The sequence below is a fragment of the Nomascus leucogenys genome, chromosome 23 (assembly GCF_006542625.1).
Source record: "Nomascus leucogenys isolate Asia chromosome 23, Asia_NLE_v1, whole genome shotgun sequence".
Lineage (NCBI taxonomy): Eukaryota > Metazoa > Chordata > Mammalia > Primates > Hylobatidae > Nomascus > Nomascus leucogenys.
This window is the reverse complement of record NC_044403.1, coordinates 16496814-16502955: the sequence shown is the minus strand read 5'-3', so window position 1 is coordinate 16502955 and position 6142 is coordinate 16496814. Positions and strand designations below refer to the sequence as shown.

Sequence of the window (6142 nt, the reverse complement as noted above, 5' to 3'; positions counted from 1 at the left end):
TACAGAAAAGTACTACAAATTCATTAAAGAATAGCTAGAAAATACAGACTTTGTGTTTGAAGGAGCACGCTTTATTGGGAAGCAGAGTGCTGCACAGTGACAAACGGACAAAGGCTGCCCAATGGGCACTTACACATCGTACTCCAAAAGACACACAGGATGTTTTGCTAAGAAAAATCAATGGGAACAGGGATTCCCCTGGGGAACTCCCCCAAACTCATCCCTTTCAGGGGACAGGAAATCTCCCAACCATTTTCCTGATGGCAGCTGTGTGGTTCACTAGAAATAGATCCCCTTCCTGTTTCTTATAAAGAACATTTTCTTTCGATTTTTTGAAGTCTTCATTTGTTACTTTTATTCTAAGTTCTCTTAAGGTCTTCAGATCAGCTTTTGTACAGATTGCCTTGATGTCATCACCAGAGAGGTCATCTTTAGCCATGATCAAGTCATGCAGGGTTACATCATCGGCCACCCTCATCCTGCTAGTGTGAGTCTGAATGATGTGCTTCTCATTCTTTTCATTGGGCAGGGGGACCTCCATCTTCCTGTCAATGAAGCCTGGTCTGATAAATGCTGGATCCAAAGTTTCTTGGTTTGTGGCTATGATAGCTTTCACATCTCCCCTAGAATCAAATCCATCCAACTGGTTCAACGGTTTCAACATTGTTCACTGAATTTCTCTCTTACCACCAGAAATTGAGTTATATCTTTTTGAACCAATGGCATCAGTTTCATCAATAAACATGATGAATGGTGCATGTTCTTCAGCAACTCGAAACAATTCCAGCATGGGTTTGAGCTGATCACCTAGGAACTTCTGAATAAGTTCAGAGCCAACCACTCTCAAGAAAGTGGCTGGGGTTTGGTTTGCTGCTGCTTTGACTAACAAGGTTTTACCTGCACCCAGTGGACCATAGAGAATGACCCCCTTGAGGAGGCTTTATACCCATCTCTTCGTAGTATTCAGAATAGGCGAGAGGAAGCTCCACAGATTCCAGATTCCTTAATTTCCTGAATTTGGTTGTCCAATCCTCCAATATTGGCATAGGTCTCCTGGGGGGCCTTTTCCACCTTCATCACTGTGACCAGGGGATCCGTGTCATCCATCAGCACCCCTATCATGGCATGCACCTTGTGGTTGAGCAGGACCAAGCCAGGTTCCAGCAGGTCCTTGTCTACAAATGAAAGAATGCTGGTGTAGTGTTCTGAGCCCATAGATGTGGACACGATGGCATAGTTGTCATGAGTGATCTCTTCCAACATTCCTACTGACATCAGGGTCCCCCTCAGGTCATCCACTTTTGATCTTTCTGCCTCCTGCTTTTCTTCTGATGGCTTTATTTTTTCCTGATTGATAATGAATTCTTTCTCCATGAGAAGATAGTCTTTAATTCTTTCTAACTTGAATAATTTTAACCAGTACTGAGTGTGAGTTGTCACCAGTGGCAGTTTGCTGGCAGCATCTGGTCTCTGTTTTCTTCTTTTGCCCCACTGTAGTTGGTACAGGAGGTTCATATTTCTTTTTCTTGTCCTTATCATTCTTCTTGACCTCTGGGACCATGACCACCACTCCGACTTTGACCCATCTTGCCTTGGCCCCAGACATTTTTAAAGGAAATAGAACAGTCGATGATAATCACTAAAAGCATACTGATAGATACCCTTAAAGCTGTATACACATATATGATACTTATACATACATTTCTGCATTGCATTTATAATATCTTAACTTGGCATTTAATAAATTTCAAAAATGTATTTTACATCTCAAAAAGTATTGTATAAAAATATTATACTCACTCCTTTGGGGTATTTAGACTGTTTTCTCTTTTAATAATCATAAGTAAGGCAGAAATCATCATCACTTTACCTGAATAATCTTCTCAAAATAATATTTAATTACATTTTCTTCATCACAGTTACAATAGCTTTTTTAAACTGTTAAATATCTAATCCATATGGAATATATTTTCTTCTGTAATATGAGACCCTAACATCACTCATTTACAAATGATGAAGTGATACTATGTAAAGACTGTTGAGTAGTTCACATTTTTGTGCTAATTTTGAGTTGTTCCTTCACTTTAAAATAAATATGTATCTTTGAGCATGTTCTTCCCTATAATAGTTTTATTTTTGTTTTCTTCTTCAATTTCTTATATCATTTACCTATCTACTTATCTAATTGAAAAACTGGTCATTTATTGGTGGCTTGTAAAGTACGACCATCAGTAAAATATTGAAAGTGTTAATTGGCATACATAAAACTGATAATTGGAAAACAGTAAAATATTTGTTATAGAATTTTTGTAGAAATAATTGATCAGATTAATGAGGTTTTATATTATACTTACTTTGCTATAAATACTTCTTACTAATATGGCAAATTCTATTTTTAAACTGTTAAGCCAACCTTGCATTCCTGGAGTAAATTTAACTTTGTCACAATATATTAGCTTTTTTAAGTATGTCATTAGGTTATTATGCTAGTATTGTAGTCATCAGAGAGATTCCCCTGAACATTTTCTTTTTCTTAATGTCTTTGTCAGGTTTTGGTATCAAGATTATCGTGGACTCATAAGATTAGTTTGAAAGTGTTTCTTCTTTTTATGTTTTGTATAAGAGTTTATGTTACTTTGGTATGAGTTCTTCACAAATATTTGGAAGAATTCACTGGTAAATCAAGTAGGTCTACAGTTTACATCAACAGAAGATTATATATTATTCATTCATTTTCTTTTATATTTTGTTCTATAACCATTCAGATGTCTTCTTTAAATGTTTTTTGCCCAGAAATTTGAATGTTATCTAAAATTTTTAATTATCTAATATCTATAAGATATATATTAATACTTCCTTTTCCATCTGTGATAGTATATATTCCTCATTCTTTTCTTGTATCTCTCTTTTCTTTTAGTTTTGATCAATCTTGAGAGGAATGTGTCAGGTTTAATAGTCTTTAAATATACAACTCTTTATTAATTTTCTTTATTAGATTTTTCATATTTGTTAATATATTGACTTCTGTTTATTATTTCCATCCATCTTATTTCCTTTTGCTTAGAGTGCAATTCTATTTCTGACTCTTAAAAGATGCTTACAAATTTAATTTTAAAGTTATTAAAACATTTTCTAATATATTGAAGGCTATAGGTTTCTTTATAAGCATATCTTCAATTGTATTTCACAAACTTTTTATATACCGCCTTGTTATTAAATTTAGTTCAAAATATTTTAGTTGCATTTTCACTTATTTTAGTCCATGAATTATTTAGTTTATATTCTTAATTTCCAAATATTTAAGATATTTCCATTTATCTTTTACTTATTAATTGCTAGTGTAAATTTAATGTGGCCAGTGAACATTATCTATATACTTTCAGTCCTTTAAATTTTGTTCTTTAATATAGAGCCTAAAAGGTGAAAAGTAGCATGCCATGTGAACTTTAGAGACAAAAAATATTCAGTGCAAAGGGATCTACACATTTATAAAATGTACACTTTTATAAAATGTACGCATTTCCTGATATAAGATGGTATTTGATAACATAGGAAATGGAAGATTAATATGGCTGAAGCATAGTAGAAATAGGCAGAGAAATAACACTGGATCTAGAGCTAGAGCTAAATTGTGCAGGGCTTGTGGTCAATGACATTTTGTTAGGATACAGTCAAAATTGAGAATATATGCTAAATATAAAGGGAAGTCACTAAAGGGTTTAAAGACAGGTCCTGAAATAATTCAATAAAGGTATCGAGGATATGATTTCTATTGTTCGGAGGATAGATTTGGAGATGAGAAAGAGTAAGATTGAAAGCTAAGTAGTGGATTGTAGATATTATGGGAGCCTGAATTATAGTGATGAGTCATTCACTGCAGGCTAGCCCTCAGGCTTATATATATATTGCTTTCCATGAGAGCTCTAATTTTGATTATTTAATATGAAACACTTATGCAAAATTAGGACAGCATAAGGAAAAGTAAGTTAATCCTTTTTATAATAGCATTAGTGGTAGCCTAGACCAAGATTTATAACCCAGCAAATGCTCTATTTGGTGAACACTCTGTTTTTTCTTGAAAAGATATACATTTCCCTTTTAATTTGGTTCAGTTTTCCATACATACCAATTTTTTTTGTTGCTAACATCTTTGATATTTTTGTTGCTAACATATTTGTTTTTTTGTCTATTCTTTTTTTTAACCATTTATCAAGAAAATTATTTTCCCAAGATTCCCACTTGGGTAGCTGACTCATGATAAATTTTATCATTATGCAATTGCTGGTCCCAGTATTAACCCTTCCTAACAAAGGAGGCCCTCATCTTTATTCAAGGTCCCAATCATAATCCCTATCTTTTCTTAATAAAAACATAAAAGTTTTACACACATATAGATAACACGAAATATATTTATATATTATATGTTCTTTATATAATATGTGCAAATATGTTTAAATATTTTTTATTATATATTGTTTTATTGCCCTGCTGACAGTAAATATTGTTATTTGTGTGAAAAACACCCCCATTCCCTTTTATTTTTTAAGAATAAGTTTTGCTCAACATAATATTTTAAATTGGCTGTTCATTTATTCAGTATCTTATGCATGTCTTGACAGGGTCTAATGGCTCCCTTGTTCCTATTAAGAAATCAGGTATCAGTCCTTTACCATTTCAATATTATCTTTTTTTTCTGGATGCGTTTATTTTTTTTTCTGTTTCTTTTTTTCATTTTGCTATTCAGGTATAAATTTTAAAAAGTTAATACAGTTTCTCAAAACAGTGGATTGGTGTCTTTTATTAGTTTTGGATAATTATCTATAACATCTCTTTAGCTACTGTTTCTACACTTTTCTCTTTTTCCTATTCTTTTGAAATTTTGTCTAAATATACTGTATCTTCTATTATCTGTCACATATTCTTTCTCCTTGGAGTTTCCATTTTGTCTTTTCACTTATTTGTAAACATTTTAATTCTCTCTTTACTTTGCCTAACCTTTATTTAATGCTACAATTGATTGTTAATTTTAGCTTTTATATGTTTTTCAGGTATATAATTTTTCCTTTTCTTAAATTAACTATGTCAATTTTATACTTTGGTGTTTCCTGCTAACATTCTCAAGCTTGACTTTTGTTTTGTTGAACACAGTAAATATAGTTGATTTATAGTCTGGTGTTCTTGTAAGGCTAATTCTATTTTTATTCTTTCTGCAGTATTCACTCATGTTTTCTTGTCTTCTTAAATACCTGGTTGTACAATCACTTATTTTACACCTTAGGTTGGATATCTTTAAAAAAACGAATCACTATTTTCTCCTCTACCTTTGTCAAACCTATTTCCACAAGTCATCTTCACTTTATTACATAAATAATCCACCTATTAGATTGCTAAAGCAAGTATGTTAGATGTCTTCCTTTTCTCTCTTTTTTCTCATCCCATAAATCTATTAAAATTAAAAATTAACTGTTTATTTTTACATCTAATAAAAGTATATAAAATATGCTCAAAACTTGTCACATACTATTATCTCTGATTTAGTCATAATTCAATCAGGAAAATAATTTAATATCAAAAATCAGGCATGCAAATAAACCTTTGAAATCAGAGAAACAAAGATAAAAATTAGATGTATACTGAGCTAGTGTGCTCAAATATGTTGTTAAAATAGATGCCAGAGCCCAGGCTGAAGAGAGATGACCACAGACTCTGAGGAGGCGACATTCATTTTGTACTGCTGCTGATAAATCTCGGTCTAGGCTACCACTAATGCTATTATAAAAAGGATTAACTTACTTTTCCTTATGCTGTCCTAATTTTGCATAAGTGTTTCACATTAAATAATCAAAATTAGGGCTCTCATGGAAAGGAATATATATATAAGCCTGAGTGCTAGCCTGCAGTGAATGACTCATCACTATAATTCAGGCTCCCATAATATCTACAATCCACTACTTAGCTTTCAGCCTTACTCTTTCCCGTCTCCAAATCTATCCTCTGAACAATAGAAATCATATCCTCGATACCTTTATTGAATTATTTCAGGACCTGTCTTTAAACCCTTTAGTGACTTCCCTTTATATTTAGCATATATTCTCAATTTTGACCGTATCCTAACAAAATGTCATTGACCACAAGCCCTGCA

The 6142-nt window shown here is 32.5% G+C and overlaps 1 pseudogene; it reads right to left on the bottom strand.

Moving 5' to 3' along the window:
• Positions 1 to 226: 226 nt before the first annotated feature.
• Positions 227 to 1586, bottom strand: LOC100580395 (annotated as a pseudogene).
• Positions 1587 to 6142: the final 4556 nt, after the last annotated feature.